At 41.0% G+C, this 19334-nt stretch overlaps 1 pseudogene; it reads left to right on the top strand.

The window, feature by feature from the left end:
* The first annotated feature begins 2145 nt into the window (after positions 1 to 2145).
* On the top strand, positions 2146 to 18061 carry LOC121246566 (annotated as a pseudogene).
* The last annotated feature ends 1273 nt before the right edge of the window (positions 18062 to 19334 follow it).

The raw sequence follows: 19334 nt of genomic DNA, 5'->3' as shown, positions 1-19334 counted from the left end.
CCAAATGCCACATGAGGGATGACACTAACAGCAACGCAAAGATGGAAAACCCAGTTTATCCAAACGAATTAATTCTCAAAAAATCCTAGGTGTTTTCCCAATAATATTCCATTCCGTGTTAAGACTAGCCGCCCCACTCCGAGCCGACCAATTAGCAACTTTATTTCCTTCCCTATAAACGTGCCGAACTATGCAAACCATAGAATCCATAAGAGCAAGAATATCCTCCCAAAAATCCTCCAAGTACCATATGCCACATCTCCGCCTAATCCACCATGAGATTACTACTTGATAATCTAATTCAATTTCCACAAAATTAATCCCCAGATATTTACAGGTTTTGAGACCCTGCATCAGAGCTAACAACTCAGCTCTATTATTTGAACCGAAACCAATATGAGAATAAAAAGCATGAACCAAATGTCCTCGATCATTTCTAATGATACTACCCGCCCCTGAAGAGCCTGGGTTTCCTAGACTATTATCATCTGTATTCAACTTAAACCATCCTTGAGCAGGCTTTTGCCAAATCACAAGCTTTAAATATTGCCTAGTGGGAACCAAAGGCGGGATTTGCAAAGCCTGTAAAATCTACGAATCGTACGTAGAACATTAAGTAATCTTATTCATGTCTTGACTTACTGAACCCATCCAACTCTTAATAGTATGCCAAACCGAACTGATAGACTGAAAAGTGATGTGTAATGTGTTGTGAAAAGTGATGTGTAGTTATCATTTTTCTTAATATAAAATAAAACCTAAGAGAACTCTCAATGGTTTTTCTATCTTATTCTTTAAAATAAATTATCAAAATTCACTTTTTTTATTTTATATATTAACTTTTACAATATACCATACATCATCATAAGAATATTTAGAAAAGAAAAAAGTTTTGCAAGTTATTCGAGTTAACTTAGCTCGGATGATATTAAAATACAAAACCAAAACTAGCAAAGATAATTGTTTTCATCCGGTCCTAATGCTAATGTTCTAACTAGTACACACACATATATAAATGCATTGGGGATCCAAGACCTCTTGTATTGCATCCCAATAACTAATGTTCTTACTCTACACAATTCAACCAAGCTCTTACCATTGATCTGATCGAGGTACAAAACACAAAATATATTTTCCTTCCTAACTCCAATTACTTGTGCCTCTTTTATTTGCTCATTGTGATCACTCTCCATTTTTTACCAAAATTTTAAATATCATACCATACCATACCACTGGAATGACCAGAATTTACCGTGTTAGAACAGTAATCAGCATGCGGAGGTATACGTTTTGTACTAGGTCAAATACCGCCATTTCGATTCTTTATCGTCAATACCGGCCAGTTTCCAGTATTTCGCCTGGTATGTAAATTTCTATCCGGTATGTAAAACCCAGTGGCATGGCAATTTTGTAATTAAAGTTACTGACAAGAGCTTTTCTATAAAGTTGAACTCAAAATCAAGGGCTTTTTCATTTTTTATTTTCTTCATAACCTCACGTCAGACTTGATAAAAAGCGTGTGTTTAGTCTTTTCACACTAAAAGAAAAGTAGATAGCATTGATACCATCCACACATGCCTGCAAGATCGATCCGTGAAACACAGAGGCTAAGGCTCTCCGAGACTTTTCTTTTTCTTTTAATAATATATATAACAATAATTTATAGTTTTAATAAGTAATTTTGGAATATATGTTATATATATATAATTTATTTATTCATATATAAACTATCTCGAAATAGTACTGGTATCAAAATATTTCGTTTCAATGTCTCGACCAAAACTGTCACTGAAACAGTATTCAAAACTTTATTTTTTATACCAAAATCAACCTCATCCCATTCTACGATACTAACATTGTTTTAGAAATGATATCCGTTGATCTCTGATATTAAATATCATTTCCAATCGATGATTTTCTGCTATATATAGTCATTAAAAAAAATAATGCGGCCACTTACATTATCCTAGTGCATAAAGAATACGTAAAAGTAATAGCACATAAAATTTTTGTTAATTTGATATCATTAAAACAAAGAATATGTTTTAGTTAGTAGGGTAAATTTCTAGTGAAAACGACACTTAGTTAGAACATTGAAACTATTACCTATTTAATAATTTCATGTGTGTGTTGGGCAGATTGAGGATGTGGAAGCTGAAGATAGCCGAAGGAGGTCTAGGGCTGCTCACAACAAACAACTTCATTGGGCGGAAACACTGGGAATTCGATCTTGATGCTGGCACTCTTGAAGAACGTGCTGAAATTGAAAGGGTTCAAGAAGAGTACAAGAAAAATAGGTTTAAGAACAAACAAAGTTCTGATCTTTTAATGAGGATGCAGGTTTCTCTCTCTTTCCTTTTAGATTACATTTGGTCACGAGACTCATATGAGCTCATCTAATTTTAATCTAAGTCTAACATCCAAACACTCAACTCTTAAATTACTAAACTTATCTCAACTATAAACCTCCTTACACGTGTGACCTACAACTTTTTTCAACTTAACACATCTTTATACATGAGACACATAACCGTTTTCAACTTTTCATAAAAAATACTAAACTCGTTTTAACATTCAAACACACTTTAAACTCAGTTTAGATGGCCCCACATAACTCTCTTCACTACTCAACTCACTACTATTCATAACTAACTGAGTTCAACTCAACATCCAAATACAACCTTAATCACTCTCATGTTGTTTCTAGAATACCATATATATAGTATTGGACATTTGATCTTATCTATGGAATATTGAGTTAACCAGCAACCTGCAGAGGGAGAGTTGAGCTAGACTGGCTAGCTTAGAGATGAAGCTTGCTTTTACATTTCTACTATCTCCCAGAATATGACAATCCAAGTACTTGGTCCATTAGATACCTGTAGCCTTCTACACAATATGCGTCATAAACTCGATTGATTTCATTTTAGCAAAAGCCTGATCTTTCCACCTCCACTTGCAAACCAGTACTTTGTGATTGTTAAAGGTTTTGATGAGTATTCTGGCTGAAAACAGATTATGTAGAAACAGGTTTGATTTGATCAAAGTGAAGAATTTGATACAAGTACGGGGAACAGAGATAGACATATATATAAAGTAAGTTGTCCTACAGCATTTATTGCTCGTTTAGTAATGATCAAATATTTATATGGACAATATGGTATTGTACATAAGATCCACCTTATATGTTTATCTATCTTTTACTCGAATTCTTCAAATTCGTATTTGAACTTGAGGGGACCTTTATCTTGATGTCAAACCCAAATGTCATTACTGATTTTTTTACTTTAAAAAAATGTTGGAATCATGCGATATTTGTGCGCTCTAGATGGAATTTTGAAAAGTCCAATTGTGATGAGTCAACTTTTACATGAACTCACAACTTAGAAAGAAGAATCAAAATGGGCCAATTCCACCACCAGTGAAATTGTAAGAAACGGAAGAAATAGCAGATGAAACAGTGACATCTACACTCAGAAGTGCACTAAGCTCCCTTTCATCCCTTTGGGCACATGATGGCCACTGGCTTGCTGAATTCGCTGGCTCCTTGTATTACATTCCACCCTTGGTATGTACGTTATCAAACCCTTAATTTTAAATTTTTAATACAAGGTTGGTTAATTTAATCTTTTTTATTTTTTTTCCTTTTTCCCTACTTTCACTAAGCATAATTAAATATATAATTTCCATAAACATAATATCTTAACTAAGATATTTTCTTAATTTAATTTGATATTGATGTTATTACCACATGCGTGCAGGTAATGGCGTTCTACGTACATTACTGGGGATCTAAGTCGTATTTTATCATTAAATTACAGGATCGAAATTATTCAATACTTGCATAATCTTCATGTTTTTGTTCAATTTTACTTGTTTTTTGCCAACAAAAATGGCGTAGGAAATTTATTCTGAGAAAGAAAATATCCATATTTGTTTGTGGTTGTTGGACAGAACGAAGATGGAGGATGGAGTTTCCATTTAGCTGGTCACAGCACAATGTTTCCAACTCAAGCTTGAATTCAATTGCAAGGGTTTGTACGAAGGACAATAATCTTCATCTTTTTTGTCTTTCCTTTTCTTTTTGTGACAAATATGGGTAGCTAGATCATAGACTTTCAAAAGTCTTTGTTTCTTCTGTAACAAGGTAATCCTCCACCATAACTAAGGTTATCCATCGATAAAATTACTTATCATTTAATTGCATAAACAACCAGAAAAACTCATTCAAAGTGCTATTGATAATTAATATAGGAGGATCTATACTATCCACATCCACTGATACAAGATTTGGCGTGGGGCTTTCTTCACCATTTAACCGAACCTCTTGAAGCGTAAGCCCTATTCAATGTTGAGAGATAAGGCACTAGAGCTGCCACTGGTCATGTTCGTTATGAGGATGAGATGAACGGATATCTATGCATTGGATGCGTTGAAAAGGTAAATATTAATTCGTACATATATTCCAATTCAATCAATATGAAAACACATTTTCTAGGGCAAAATATTTGTTGCATGTGTTATGAAAGAACTACATAAATTTCGTAAAGTTAATTGCTTTCCTTTGAAAGGTGTTGTGTATGATGGTCCATTGGGTTAAAGATCCAAATTGGAGGCATACAAGCTTCATTTAGCCAGACTTCTAGACTACTATTGGGTTGCAGATCAAGATGGCCTAAATCATTACTGGTGGGGATATTTGGATCCTTTTGCTACAAGGCCCATAACTAGGCCTAGCTTAACATTTTGATCTACAAGGCCCGCATCCCAAGGACCCACGGGAGCATGATATCAATAGGAGGAGCAACATCATTTGCAAGGTGATAACGACCTAAGATGAAGGCAGTTATCTTGAGATGGATAACTATTATAAATTAGAGCAGTTATCTCTTCTCATTTGTTAAGGGATAATTAGAGATAAATGCAGGGAACAAATAACAGTAATCGACAATGCAATCATAGAACACAACTTGTGTGTCAACCCAGAGGCAAAGAAGGTATGCCAAAAAAGAATGTCTTCTAGTACAGAGAAATGCACGGCCATAACTGAAGAAATAAACCATTTGTTAACAGCGGGGTTTATAAGAGAGGTTCACTATCTAGAATGACTCTCTAATGTGGTACTGGTCAAAAAGACAAATGGGAAGTGGAGAATGTGCGTGGCCTTCCCCGACTTAAATAAAGCCTACCCAAAAGACAGTTTCTCGCTTCCACAGATTGATGTTATTGTAGACGCCACTGCAAGGTACAAAGTTCTAAGTTTCAGGGATGAATATTCAGCGGATAGTCAGATTCGAATGAACAAGACAGATGAGGAGAAGACCACTGTGATGCCCCGACACCCACGTATAAAAACAAGGGAATCGTGACGTCGAGATGATGACAACACGGGTCACGCATCCAAACGAAATATGCTCAAGTGTGTGCAACATGCAAGAGTGCACAATAAAAATCGTAACGGATAATATAAATAAGTCATCTAAGTACCAGAAATTTCAATACAAATATTCAAAATAAATTACCTTTAAAGAGTTATACAGTCATCCCGAATATATTACAAAGGCAACACATATATTGACAAAAAACGAAACTCGATATACAGGAGCAATCCCAGATCACTCCACCAACAGAGCCAAGCTAAGGGTCGTCATCCTCATCTGCATCAAAATCTACGATACCATAAAATGGTACCACAGGTAAGTATAAACCAAACAACTCTCGAGATAAAAACATATTAATGCAACCAACATGCATTCATACGACAAAATCCATTTAGCCATAAAATACCATTTTTCACCAAAAATGATTATTTCCAACACACGGTAAAATCCCATTTTGGCCCAAAAACATAATCTGTCATTTTCTCAGAAAATGATTCACATAAAACAAACCAATTGTCGGACACTGTAGGCGGGAATCGCAGGCGGGACTCTACCTCCGTCCCTGCTTACCACCATCTCTACCGCGTGCACTGGAGGCGGGAATCACAAGCGGGACACAACCACCATCCCTGCTTACCACCATCCTTACCGCGTGCACCGTAGGCGGGAATCGGAGGCGGGACTCTACTACCATCCCTGCTTACCACCATCCCTACAGTTCCTTTTCCTTTTTCTCAAACCAGTCAATCTAGTCGTTTCAAACACACCCAAAAATCATTTCTCACATGAAAACTCAGTTTTCAAATAAACACATGAACATGTATGCAATCATGCAAAAATCCAATTTTCAGTTACAAACATGAACATGCGTGCAAATGCAGTGAATAAAACACGACACCAATATCCAACAACCAACAATGTCAACACAATCCAATCACAAACCAAACATACAATCAACTCCGTCCGCAATCCGTCCGTCCCCCGAACTCCTCGGACTCAGTCCGGCATAACCAACCAGTTCACAGTAATATGTGTTAGTGCAAAAATACATTTAAATCACGAAAGTTCTTTGGAAAAATACTTATAGCGCTATAATATGATTTTCGAAGGATCACGGAGGTGCAAGAAGTGGTGACTTAGCAACGTAACAGTGTAAAATACACTGTGACCGTGGGTCTCAAAAACCCACTTTTCAACGGAGACAAACTAAGACCCGAAATTGATAGGGTAGGGCCTAGAGAGGTCGGTGAAGCCAATGGTGGTGGTGGTGGTGGTTTGCCGTGGGTGGCGGCGCAAAGGGTGGTTTTAAGGCCAAAAAGTCGAAATCGGAGATGGGCTTGGTTGTCATTCACCGGTGACGGATCGGAGCCGGGATTGGGTCCATTTGGTTGCCAAGACGTCGGGGATGAATTGGTGAAGAGATGGTGGCCGGAGGTGGCGCGACGGCTGCGCGTGAAGGAAGAGAAGGCCGCGAGCCGTGCGTGGAGCAGAACGCCGGCGATGGAGGAGCTGAGATTTAAGGGGAAGGGTCGCCGGCCGGTGGGGAGGTGGACGGAGGGGGCGATGTCGGTCACCGGCGGCTCACGGCGGTGGGCTAGGTTGAAGATGAAATCGGACGGGGTGAGAGAGAGCGTCACGCGGGGTGGGGGGGAAACTGGGGAGAAAAAAGAAAAGAAAGAAAAGAAAAAGGACAAAAAGAAAAATGAAGGGAAAGAAATGAGGTCCAATCCTCACATCTTGGGTTACAGAAAATGATCCAACGAAAATGATTTTAAAACAGCAAATCAATTAAATTAAATTAAACGTAATGATACAATGAAAATAAAATAATTAAATCTCACAATCAATTAATTTAAAAGGAAAACAATTTAAATGTACAACAGTAAATAAATATTAAGAAAACATAACAATTTAATTTTCACAATTTAAATATCATAAAATAACCCATTTAAAATATCCTATAATTATAAAATAAGAGAATAAATTTTTGAATTATTAAAAATAATCCTTCAGTGAAAATATACTAAAATACGGGGTGTTACATCCTCCCCCCTTAAAAAAAATTTCGTCCTCGAAATTTGTAGAGCCAAACATCACGCTAAGCAGGATATAAGACACAACCAGAACACGCTTAAGAAAAATTAGACGACCTCCAACACCCAACGGGTATGGGTACGGCTTGCATAACTTTTCCCAAAATCCAAGAATAAACCACACAAGGCATCCATTATGAAAGATCAGATTAGACCCATACCTGCCATAACTCCAGCGTCCTGAGTCTCTGGAACCTCGTCGTCAGCACTACCAAGAGTCAACGCGTACATCCGAGCCTGACCTAATTGCCTCTGATTACCTCTACCACCGCGATGACCACCCTGATTCCCTTGAGTCCGATTAGGACACTCACGAGAAAAGTGTCCTGTCTGACCGCACTCAAAGCACTGGTTCCAACCCTGACGGCACTCACCCTCGTGAGCTCTATTACATCTGCCACAAACTGGAGCTTGGCCTCCAATACGTACACCGGAGGCTGCCTGCGATCGAGACCCGATCCTCTGCACGAACTTCTGCGGCGACCCGGAGCTGCTCCCTTCACCATCAACGTTCAATCGCTTCTTACCCGGAGGGGAGCCTACCACAGCACCTCGCTCCCGCTCAACAATACAGGCCACCTCAACCAACCTCTGGAAGTTCTGGATTTGCAGGCATGCGACTTGTCTATGGATCTGAGAGCGCAACCCTTCCTGAAAACGTTTGGCCCGCAACTCTTCGGTGGCTATCAGATGAGACGCAAATCGCCCAAGCTCTATAAATTTTCTGGCATATTGCTAGACAGTCATATCCCCTTGGACCAAGTTATTGAATTCCCGAGCCTTTTGCCGTCTCACAAAAACAGGGAAGAAGCGATCGTCGAACTCTTTCTGAAGCGCTGCCAAGACACAGCCGCCAAAGATCCCAACTCCATCTCTAGGAGTTCCCGCTTAGTCTTCCACCAATTAGCTGCTTCACCTTGCAACAGGTAACTCCCATACAACACTTTCTGGGCCTCTGTACAACTACAGACTTCGAATGTCCTCTCGAGATCTTCAATCCACCTCCCAGCTCGAAGTGGATCTTCTTCGCCCGTGAAGGCAGGAGTCCTATGTGCCAAGAAACGCTCATAGGTGCACCCGACTTGCACCACCCTATTCTGCTCTCCTTGCTGTGGACGAAAATTCTGCTGAAGAAACTCTGTCATCCTATTCAACGCCCTCGCCATGGCATAATTTCCATCACCCCTCGGTAATTCATCCTCGGGCACATTAGCTTGCCTTCTTGGTCGTACCATTTTCCTGCCATAGCGTAACCCTTAACCCCACTATCAGCTTAAAACAAACTAAAATATAATTATAGTAAAATAAATTAAAATACAACAATATCACATAAAATAAAATAAAATAAAACCAACAAAATAAAATATCATAAGACAAAAGGAATAAAACAAATGAAATAGTACACAAGAAAATAATTGAAACAAGTAAAATTGCCTGCCATAAAATAAAATAACTAAATAAACTAAAATAACATAAAATAAAATAAATAAACAAACAAATAACGTACAATAAAATAAATAAAACAATTAAAATAATATACTCCCAACAAAATAATTTCAAATCACGATTTTAAAATGTTCTGGTACTGCACCTATGGGACATGTGGTTTTACCCAGAGCCGAATTGCTCTGATACCACCTGTGACGCCTGACTCCCACGTACAAAAATAAGAGAATCGTGACGTCGGGATGATGACAACATGAGTCACGCATCCCAACGAAATGTGCTCAAGTGTGTGGAACATGCAAGAGTGCACAATAAAAATCGCAGCGGATAATATAAATAAGTCATCTAAGTACCAGAAATTTAAAAACAAATATTCAAAACAAATTACCTTAAAAGAGTTATAAATGTCATCCCGAATATATTACAAAGGCAACACATAAATTGATAAAAAATGAAACTCGATAAACAGGAGCAATCCCAGATCACTCCACCAACGGAGCCAAGCTAAGGCTCGTCATCCTCATCTGCATCAAAATCTGAGATACCATAAAATGGTACCACAGGTAAGTATAAACCAAACAACTCTCGAGATAAAAACAAATTAATGTAACCAACATGCATTCATACGACAAAATCCATTTAGCCATAAAATACTATTTTTCCCAAAAATGATTATTTCCAACACACGCCAAAATCTCATTTTGGCCCAAAAACATAGTCTGTCATTTTCTCAGAAAATGATTCATACAAAACAAACCAATTGTCGGACACTGTAGGCGGGAATCGCAGGCGAGACTCTACATCCGTCCCTGCTTACCACCATCCCTACCGCGTGCACCGTAGGCGGGAATCGCAGGCGGGACACAACCACCATCCCTACCGCGTGCACCGTAGGCGGGAATCGCAGGCGGGACTCTACCACCATCCTTGCTTACCACCATCCCTACAGTTCCTTTTCCTTTTTCTCAAACCAGTCAATCCAGTCGTTTCAAACACACCCAAAAATTATTTCTCACATGCAAACCCAGTTTTCAAATAAACACATGAACATGTATGCAATCATGCGAAAACCCAGTTTTCAGTTACAAACATGAACATGCGTGCAAATGCAGTGAATAAAACACGACACCAATATCCAACAACCAACAATGTCAACACAATCCAATCACAAACCAAACATACAATCAACTCCGTCCGCATTCCATCCGACACCCGAACTCCTCGGACTCAGTTCGGCATAACCAAACAATTCACAGTAATATGTGTTAGTGCAAAAATACATTTAAATCACGAAAGTTCTTTGGAAAAATACTTACAGCGCTATAATATGATTTTCGAAGGATCACAGAGGTGCAAGAAGTGGTGACTCAGCAACGTAACAGTGTAAAATACACTGTGGCCGTGGGTCTCAAAAACCCACTTTTCAACGGAGACAAACTAAGACCCGAAATTGATAGGATAGGGCCTAGAGAGGTCGGTGAAGCCAATGGTGGTGGTGGTTTGCCGTGGGTGGCGGCGCAAAGGGTGGTTTTAAGGCCAAAAAGTCGAAATCGGAGATGGGCTTGGTTGTGCTTCACCGGTGACTGATCGGAGCCGGGATTGGATCCATTGGGTTGCCAAGACGTCGGGGATGAAGTGGTGAAGAGATGGTGGCCGGAGGTGGCGCGACGGCTGCGCTTGAAGGAAGAGAAGGCCGCGGCTTCAAGCCGTGCGTGGAGAAGAACGCCGGCGATGGAGGAGCTGAGATTTAAGGGGAAGGGTCGCCGGCCGGTAGGGAGGGGGCGATGTCGGTCACTGGCGGCTCACGACGGCGGGCTGGGTTGAAGATGAAATCGGACGGGGTGAGAGAGAGAGAGAGCGTCGCACGGGGTGGGGGGGAAACTGGGGAGAAAAAAGAAAAGAAAGAAAAGAAAAAGGAGAAAAAGAAAAATGAAAGGAAAGAAATGAGGTCCAATCCTCACATCTTGGGTCACAGAAAATGATCCAACGAAAATGATTTTAAAACAGCAAATCAATTAAATTAAATTAAACGTAATGATACAATGAAAATAAAATAATTAAATCCCACAATCAATTAATTTAAAAGGAAAACAATTTAAATGTACAACAGTAAATAAATATTAAGAAAACATAACAATTTAATTTTTACAATTTAAAGATCATAAAGTAACCCATTTAAAATATCTGATAATTATAAAAGAAGAGAATAAATTTTTGAATTATTAAAAATAATCCTTCAGTGAAAATACACTAAAATACGGGGTGTTACAACCACATTCATCACCGACAGAGGCCTTTACTATTACCGAGTAATGCCCTTTGGGTTGAAAAATATTGGGGCAACATATTAAAGGTTGGTAAATCAAATGTTCAAGTGCCAGATTGGCAAGATACATTGACGACTTGCTAGTGAAAAGCAAGGAGCCTACGTAGCTCTTAGCGAACCTTAGAGAATCTTCCGCAGTGCTATGCAAGTACAAAATGAAGTTGAACCCAACTAAGTGCCCTTTCAGGGTCAACTCGGGCAAGTTTTTGGGATTTGTAGTGTCGAAGAGAAGCATTAAGGAAAACACAGAGAAGATTAACACCATCTTGAATATGGTGCCGCCACGGAGTATCAATGACGCCCAACGACTGGCTAGAAGGGTAGCCCCTTAAATAGGTTCGTATCAGGGTCCACGGACAAGTGCCTCCCTTTCTTTAGGGTCTTGAGTAAGACACATCCGTTGAATGAGTATTGCGACTGAGCCTTCGAGGAATTGAAGCAGTACCTGGCCAATCCCCCTTTACTAAAACAGCCCTACTTGGGGCTTAGGGGACATCCTACACGTGTGTTTCACAGTATCACATCACGCCATCTCAGCTGTATTATGCAAGGATGAGGGCACAACACAGGCTCCAATCTACTGCACGAGTCATGTGCTGAAAGACACCAAGGCCAAGTATCCACGAATGGAAATGTTAGCATTTGCACTTGTAACAGCCTCCAAGAGGTTGCAATCATATTTCCAAGCCCACCCTATAAGGGTACTGACGGAGCACCACCTTGGGAAGATACAATAGAAGCTGGATAGCTCAGGAAGACTAGTCGCATGGTCGATGGAGCTCAGAAAATTCGACCTTGACTACATGCCCAAGAGTGCAGTTAAAGGGCAAGCATTAGCGGACTTTGTCATTGAGTTCACCAATTTTCCAACAAATGTTGAAGTAGCACCTACAGCCTGACCCTGGATGGTATTCATCAACGGGTCAGCCTACCAAAATGGACAAAGTATTGGGATTTATATCATTGGGGAGACAGGACAGGATCACTACTATATAACCACACTTGATTCAAGACTACTAACAACGAAGCAGAGTACGAGGCCTTAATAGCAAAACTTTCAATCGCCAAGATTCTTGGTGCCAATGAGGTCGAAGCAAAAGTCGGCTCCCAGATAGTCATGAACCAAGTGACTAGAGCCTACGCCACGAAATGGGAAAAATTAAAAAAAGTACTTAAACCAAGTATTAGCGATCCGCGACCAGTTTACTTACTTCAAACTGGAACAAGTCCCGAGGGCGAATAACACGATAATCGATAGGCTGGCCAAGGCCACCTCTGCATAGGAGGACGTAGAGTTGTCGTGGGAAGTACAGAAGAAGGTGATTGAAGTTCCAGCGATTGGAAACCATGTGAATCATGTAGGCCCATCAGGGCCAAAGTGGGCCAAAGAGATATTGGAATACTTAGAAGCCGGCAAGCTTCGGCAAGGGAAGGAGGCAGCAAGGAAAGTGAGAAGGAATGTGGCACGGTTCATAAGAAGGGTTTTTCGGCTCCCTTACTAAGGTGCATCTCATCTGAGGAAGCATAGTATGTCTTGTCGAAGATGCACGAAGGCATCTGTAACAACCACTTGGGCGGGAAGGTCTTGGCAACGAAAGCTCTTAGGGCAAGATACTATTGGTCCAACGTCTTAAGAGATGCTAAGACTTTTGCAAAGAAGTATACACAACGCCAAATCTACGCCCCGGTCCCACACTATTTGCTAGAAAAACTAGCCTATATCACTGTCCTGTGGCCCTTCGCCCAATAGGAAGTCGACTTGGTAGGACCCTTCCCATCAGGGAAGGGCGGGGTAAAGCACATAATCATGGCGGTAAGCTATTTCAAGAAATGGGCAGAAATAGAGCCCCTCATGACTATCACAGCGAAGGTCGTGACAAAGTTCCTGTGGAAGAATGTCGTGTGTTGGTTTGACATCCCCAACAACATAATCTTTGACAATAGGAAGTAATACAATTCATATTATTATAGAGAATGGTGCTGAGAGTTGGGCATCCAAGTAAAATACTCGTCACCTGGGCACCCACAGGCAAACGGACAAGCAGAATCAATGAACAAATCCTTGCTGGGAATATTAAAAAAGAAACTCGGCGACAAGAAAGGAGAATGGGTTGATAAACCCCAACGGGAGAAACTCCGTTCACTTTGGCATTTAGGAGTGAAGCGGTCGTCCCGGTAGAAGTTGGCTTGCAAACACCCCGAACCAATCACTTCAACCTAGCAAACAACAAGAAATGCTTGAAGAACATCTCGACCTATTAGAGGAAGTGAGAGAGGAGGCGGAAGTCTAAAATATCCTCAACAAAAGGAAGGCCGAGCACTACTTCAACTAATGGGTCAAGCCCAGATCTTTTAGAGTCGGCGACCTAGTGCTTAGGGAGACATGCATGACAACCCAGGGTGAGTGAAAGCTTGGCCCACGAAGGGAAGGAGCCTACATAGTGGTAGCATGCAACAAGCCAGGCTCCAACCACCTCAAGGACAGTCAGGGAAATGAATAGTAGCACCCATGAAACACATAACACTTGAAGAAGTTTTATCCCTGGGAGGTTATTTTAAAGCATTTATTTTTGTCTTTTCAAGAATGTACGTTTTTAACAAAATACAAATCATAAAGCAGATGTAGATCCGAGTTAGCCACCAGTATCGAGTCTAACTCGTGGCACAAACAAACGAGCATGGAGGTCAAAAGACGCCACAACCCCCCAGCATTTAGCCACCAGTGTCGAGTCTAACACACGATATAAACAAATGCGCATGGAGGTGAAAAGACCCCACGACCTCCCAACAGTTGGCCACCAGTGTCGAGTCTAACTCGTAGTGCAAACAAACAGACATGGAGGACAAAACACCCCACGACCCTGCAGCAGTTAGCCACCATTGTCGAGTCTAACTTGCGGTGCAAAAAAATGAGCGTGGAGGTCAAAAGACCCCAGACACCCTAACAGTTAGCAACTAGTGTCGAGTCTAACTCGTGGTGTAAAAAAAGGTGTAGAGGTCAAAAGACCCCACAAACCCCAACAGTTAGCCACCAATGTCAAGTCTTACTCGCAGTGCAAAGAAACAGGCGTAAAGGTCCAAAAACCCCACGACCCCAACAATTAGCCACCAGTGTCTCGTCTAACTCGTGGTGCAAACAAACAAGCATGGAGATCAAAAGACCCCAGAACCCCTAGCAGTTAGCCACCAATGTCGAGTCTTACCCGTAATGCAAAGAAACAAGCGTGGAGGTCAAAAGACCCCACGACCCCCAACAGTTAGCCACCAGTGTCGAGTCTAACTCGTGGTGCAAACAAAAGGGCGTCGAGGCGAAAAGACCCCACGGCGCCCCAACAATTGGTCACCAGTGTCGAGTTTAACTCGTTGTGCAAACAAAAGGGTGTGGAGCTCAAAAGACCCCACGACCCGCCAGTAGTAAGCCACCAGTGTCGAGTCTAACTTGCGGTACAAACAAATGGGTGTGGAGGTCAAAAGACTCCACAACCCTCCAACAGTTAGCCACCACTGTCGAGCCTAACACGTGGTGCAAACAAATGGGCGTAGAGGTCAAAAGAACCCCACGACCCCCCAGCAGTTAGCCACCAGTGTCGAGTCTAACTTGTCATGCAAACAAATGGGCGTGAAGGTCAAAAGACGCCATCACCCCCCAACAGTTAGCCACCAGTGTCGAGTCTAACTCGTAGTGCAAACAAAAGGGCGTGGAGGTGAAAAGACCTCACGACCCCCGACAATTGGCCACCAGTGTCGAGTCTAACTCGCGGTGCAAACAAATGGGTACAGAGGTCAAAAGACCCCACGACCCCTCAGTAGTTAGCCATTAGTATCGAGTCTAACTCGCGGTGCACACAAAAGGGCACAGAGGTGAAAAGACCCCATGACGCCCTAACAAGTGGCCACCAGTGTCGAGTCTAACTCGCAGTGAAAACAAATGGGCGTGAAGGTCAAAAGACCCCACAACCCTCCAAGAGTTAGCCACTAGTGTCGAGTCTAACTCGTGGTGCAAACAAATAGGTGTAGAGGTCAAAAGACCCCCACGACCCCCCAACAGTTAGCCAGCAGTGTCAAGTCTAACTCGTGGTGCAAACAAATGGGCGTGGAGGTCAAAAGATGCCACCACCCCCAGTAGATAGCCACAAGTGTTGAGTCTAACTCACGGTGCAAACAAACTAGCGTGGAGGTCAAATGAACCCATGACCCTCCAACAGTTAGCCACCAATGTCGAGTCTAACTCGTGGTGCAAACAAATGGGCATAAAGATCAAAAGACCCCACGACCCCCAACAATTAGCCACTAGTGTCAAGTCTAACTCGTGGTGCAAACAAATGAGCGTAGAGATCAAAAGACCCCCATGACCCCTAACAATTAGCCACTAGTGTCAAGTCTAACTCGTGGTGCAAACAAATGGGCGTGGAGGTCAAAAGTCGCCACCACCCCCAGCAGTTGGCCACCAATGTCAAGTCTAACTCATCGTGCAAATAAAAGGGTGTGGAGGTCAAAAGACCCCACGACCCCCCAACAATTGGCCACTAGTGTCAAGCCTAACTCGCGTGCAAACAAACGAGTGTGGAGGTCAAAAGATCCCACGACCCCCCAGTAGTTAGCAACCAGTGTCGAGTCTAACTCGCGGTGCAAACAAATGGGCATGGAGGTCAAAAGACCCAGACCCCCCAACAGTTAGCAACCAGTGTTGAGTCTAACTTGCAATGCAAACAAATGAGCGTAGAGGTCAAAAGACCCCACAACCCCTTAGCATTCAGCCACTAGTGTCAAGTCTAACTCATGGTGCAAACAAATGAGCGTGGAGTTCAAAAGACCCCACAACCCTCCAGTAGTTAGTCACCAGTGTCGAGTCTAACTCGTAGTTCAAAAAAACGGGTGTGCAAGTCAAAAGACCCTACGATCTCCTAGCAGTTAGCCTCCAGTGTCGAGTCTAACTCACGGTACAAACAAACGGGCATAGTGGTCAAAAGACCCCACGACCCCCCAACAGTTAGCCACCAGAGTCGATTTTAACTCACAGTACAAAAAAAGGAGCATGGAGGTAAAACAACCCCACCACCCCCAACAGTTAGCCACTAGTGTCAAGTCTAACCCGCAGTGCAAACAAACGGGCGTGAAGGTCTTCCCTTACCGGAGAAGCTTGACCCTTCCCCAATTAGCACGGACTAGGTAGTCCCGAAGATTCATCTCGTTGATGGGATACTCCCAGTTACTACTAGAAACAAAAAATAATTTGTTTTGCCACTGCTTGGCATTGAAAACTGCAGACATTGCTCGGCAATGGCTTCACCCTGTAGAATGATAGAAATTCTTTCGCTGTCAAATTTGGGTAAGTATCCCCCAAGGGCTCCGAAACCATGCAAAAACTACGCACAAACACATAAGAACACAAGCATGCGTGTGAAGATGGACGGGGGCTAACCCCAAGAAATCCAAAACGTCATGAACAAAAAGGGAATTGCAGCCCGTGCGTCACGACACTCACTGTAAGGGCGACATCGCCGGTGAACCCTTCTTCGCCAGTACATCTCGCCCCTGGAATGGAAAGCTTCACCGAATCTGGGATTCGATAAGTGGACTTAAGCTTCACCAAATCCCGCTTAGACAGGGTGGAACGCCAAGAATAACCCTCAAAAGAGGTAGGGATTCGACTAAGGGAAAATTCAATGATAGGGGAAGGAGAACCCCTCGCTGGAGTTGGAACGAAAGAATGGATTAGAGTATGAGAAGAACCACAACTAGCCATTGCAAGAAAAATGCGTTCTTGAAGATGACACTAACAGAGGGCTTGAGCAGGGATAAGAAAAGATAGAAGGAAGATGAAGTGCAAAAAGGAGTATGGGCAATAATAATCATGAGGGTTCTTGGGAATCCAAATGGTTGGCTACGCTGACAGTTTCCATTTCTTTCAAATAAAAGACATTAAATTAAGCCCATACATCTATGGCTGACATGGGTTACGTTTCGAAGAATAGGTTTGAACTTAAGCCCATACATTATCACTCATGGACCCTCAGGTGGGGTAGGAAAGGTCAAAACCTGGCTATCTAATTACGTATTTCAAGTCCGAGGGGGGGGGGATTGGAATATCACGTAGGCATATAAGGAGCAAAACTAGTGAATTTCCTATGTGCTGGCACCAAAAAAAAAAAAAAAAAAGAATTACAGAGTAACTGGAGGGGATATTCGGGTCATCTTGTTACCAGGACCATAAGCAGGCCCGGATTGCCATTTTGACCTACAAGGCCTACAACCCAAGGGCCCACGGGAGCATGATATCAACAAGGGGCAACATCATTCGCAAGGTGATTATGCAAAGATGAAGGCAGTTATCCTGAGATGGATAACCCTAAAAGTAGTTATTTCATCCTCCTTTGTTAAGGGATAATTAGAGATAAATGCAGGGAACAGATGGTTATCGACTTCCTGGACACTCCATTGTGCATCTCTATAAATGGTACACAAAGGTAACAAATGTTCTCTTAAGTATTATTGAGATATTATATATTGACATTAGTTCTCTAACTTTGCAAGTTGTTCAAGTGGTTGGTGTTGTGAAACACGTCCTTTACAATTATTATATACTTAAATCATTGCTCAATAGTACTCCACCCTGAACCCAAAACTTTGATTCATTTGAAGATTTTATCTTCTACACGAAATGTAAGGAATGATGCTTGACTTGTGTGATGCAGAGCTTGGACTGTCAGACATGGGTTGTTGTTTTTGCTATTCAAGCTATTCTAGCTTGTGATCTAAACGAGGAGTACGGGAAAGAACTGCATAAAGCGCACGATTTTATAAAGGCTTCATAGGTTGGAATATTTTTCAAAGTTATCCTTAATTTTTTTTAAAAAATGAACGATGCCTAATTTTATTTTTAAGAGTAGTGAGATGAGATTAGAAATTGTGAGAGTTTTGTAAATAGTAATGAAATGACTTGAGTTAAGATGCTTTAATGATTTTGAGAAATGGGAGAGAACATTTTGAGTAAAAATATTGTAAAGTTAAAAAATTGTTTGGTTATATTTTTTAATGTTATTTTTGTTTGAAATTGAAAAAGTTGTATTATTTTTTGTGTTTTGTTTTGAAATTTGAAAATTTTGTAAAGGGTTTTGTGTTTGGAGAATGATTAGATAATGATTGGATGAAAAATTTAAAAATTTAGAATTGAAAAGTATTTTATGTTTAGTAATGTTTGATAAGAAAAATATGAGAAGTTTTGAGATGAGATAAGAAGATCTCTGTTGCCAAACAAAACAAAACCTTGGGCCTACAAAAAATGTTAAACCTAAGAAGTAATTATATATACAATTGCACTACAAGAAGAAAAAGTAATTATAGGTTTCCTTAGTATTTGTCGTACGTATTTTCATCCTTACGTCAGAGTTTTCACCCTTATATATAGGTATGTAGAGTGCACTTCATCAGCACTTCAAGCACTTGCACTCTTTAGAAAACTCTATCCCAAGCACCGAATGACAGAGATAGACAGTAGCATTTCAAAGGCGGCTCAATACATTGCAGATGTGCAAGAAACTGATGGATTATGGTAATTAATCATACTTTTTTCCCAAATTATATTTCTCTATGTATATAATAAAAAAAAAGAACTGCTCTATTATAAATATATATATATATATATATATGATGTATTGACTCTTTAAGCAAGTACACATGTATGGTACATGGTTTGCTATAGCAAGATTGGTTGCTTGCGGAAGAAACTACAAAAATTGTGCAGCACTTCGAAAAGCTTGTGAGTTTTTTATATCAAAGCAGTTACCAAATCATGTTGGCCAATGGGGAGAGAGTTTCCTATCAAGCCACAAGTACAAGGTATGAACAATTTTGGCGTTGACAATCAGCACAAAAAGTTTTCAGATTTTGAATTTCTTTCTTTTAAAAAAAATGTCAGTGAGCATAGTCTGAAGTATGTAAGTTCATATTGAATCACTCGAAGTTTGAGAGGTATTGATATTATGGCAACTGTGCATGCTCTTGGAAAAACAAATATTTTCACCCCTTTGTCTCTTAGATTGTGAATATTTTTTTAATTATTTAAACTCAGGACGAGACAGATCCAGC

Source organism: Juglans microcarpa x Juglans regia, chromosome 1S (assembly GCF_004785595.1).
Source record: "Juglans microcarpa x Juglans regia isolate MS1-56 chromosome 1S, Jm3101_v1.0, whole genome shotgun sequence".
NCBI lineage: Eukaryota > Viridiplantae > Streptophyta > Magnoliopsida > Fagales > Juglandaceae > Juglans > Juglans microcarpa x Juglans regia.
This window is presented reverse-complemented; position numbering and strand designations above follow the sequence as displayed.